Raw genomic sequence first — 1,948 nt, 5'->3', positions numbered from 1 at the left:
GGACAGTAGGGAAGTGGGTGTGGCTGTAAAAAGGCAATAAGGAATCCCTGTGGTGATGGAAATGTTTTGCATCTTGACTTTATCAATATCCTGATCGTGATTTTGCACTACAGTTTTGCAAGATGTTACCGTTGGGGGCAAGCAGGTTACCATTGGGGGCAATCTCTCTGTATTATTTCCTATAGCTGCATGTGAATCTATGAGTACCTAAAAATAAACATTTAATTTAAAAAAAGACCAAAGTCATTAACATTGGAGGGATGGGGAGCTGAAAGGGAATAGTGAGAGAGTATGGAGAAAAATAATGGAGAGTGAAGTTGCTACAGGAGGTACAAAGAAATTGCTTAGGTAGACAGGGCAAAAGAGTCCTCGGCAGAACTTCTCTTCTAACAAAAAGCAGCCCTAGAAATTATTCCTTTTCTGACAAAGAGCAGCCTGAAAAATGGAGCTGCAGACATAGATAAGGAAGCTGGAAACTTGAATGGGGGAAGGCTGGCAGCTGCACCTATATAGAAAAGGTCTACCTGGAGGCCAGGCATGTCCACCATGAGGCTCCACCTTCCATTTTTTGTTAGCAGGTGTACAGTAAGAAAGAAATGGGCAACATGGAGAAGCTCAGGCAGAGAACTCATCTGCATAATAACAGATTGGGGTGAGCGCTGCCAGAGATTCACACCCTATGCAGTTGGCACACCTGGTCCTAACTGGGTTTTTCGTGCCCTGTGTAGGTCAGACGCCATCTCCCCACTAGCTCATCTGTAAAAATCCCTGCATTTCACCACATTTTGGCAACCCACTTTTCCGGGACCGCTCTCTGTAGCAGAGAGATATTTTCTTTCTTTCACCTATTCAATTTCCACTCTTAACCTCACTCTTGGTGTGTCCAGGTCCTTGATCTCCGTGGCTGTGAGATGATGAACCTTTGGTGTCACCCCAGACAACGAGGCTTCTTTAAAGTCCCGAAATCCAAAGGAGGGCTGCTTCATAAAGGAAGGATTGTCAATAGGTTGTTATACTGTGCAAAATAAAGTATAGGACCAAAAAGAGTCAAGACATTTGAAAGTTGGAAAGTTGGTGGTAATGGTTTCCTGGGATTGGAAGGCAGACCTCCTCAGCCAATGAGCAAATAATGGGGTAAACATTGTTCTTAGAACAGATTTAGTGCTGAGTGGAAGGAAAGAGTCTGAGGATAATGCGTAAGGTCATGTGTTCCATTGTTGTTGTCCAAAGATGGAGATTTAGACATTCTGTAGTTTGAAGAGAGGCACGTAAGGAGGAGAGAGATGCAAGACACAAGCATAGAGCAAAATGGAATGGGTAGAGGGGTCAAAAGCTCAGATGGAATATTAAGTAGACTTGGAAACCAGAGACCATTCCTCCGAGTAGGAAGACGGGTTAAATATGCCAAGAGCTAGCAAATTAGGAGGTTAGGAAAAAGGTGGCTGAGGGAATATGCTGGCTCTCTCCCTTTCACAGCTCAGCACCCACTCCGCCCCTCCCCCACCTATAGCAAGGAGCCACTCTTTTAGCAGCTCAGCCGGCTCTTTCTTCTAGGAACCTTTCCTTCAGTTCACCGGCCGTGCCTCTCTCTATCCTTTTCCTCAGAGCAGGCTGTGCTATGGTCAAGCCATTGTGACCCCTGTGTCCCACACGTACACATCCAGAAGGTATCCTGGAGCCAGAAAGTCTGGGACAACAGGAAAACCACAAAAGAAGATAAATAGTTCCTGTCTTAGCATATTAGCCAACCTTGCGACCTTCTACCATTGTAACGTGCTCTACCCTAACTGATCAATCAACTTCGTGACACTGTGCTCTGTGACCCCTCCTACCTTGTGATAATGTATCTTGTGACATTCTTACCCTGCCCGCAATAAACGGCCCCTAAGTGTAACTTTCCACTGCTTACCCCTAACCTATAAGACTAGCTGCAATCCCACCACCCTCC

Source organism: Colobus angolensis, unplaced genomic scaffold, assembly GCF_000951035.1.
Source record: "Colobus angolensis palliatus isolate OR3802 unplaced genomic scaffold, Cang.pa_1.0 Scaffold237, whole genome shotgun sequence".
Taxonomy (NCBI): domain Eukaryota; kingdom Metazoa; phylum Chordata; class Mammalia; order Primates; family Cercopithecidae; genus Colobus; species Colobus angolensis.
The sequence above is the reverse complement of the archived record's forward strand: the minus strand, read 5'-3'. Positions refer to the sequence as shown.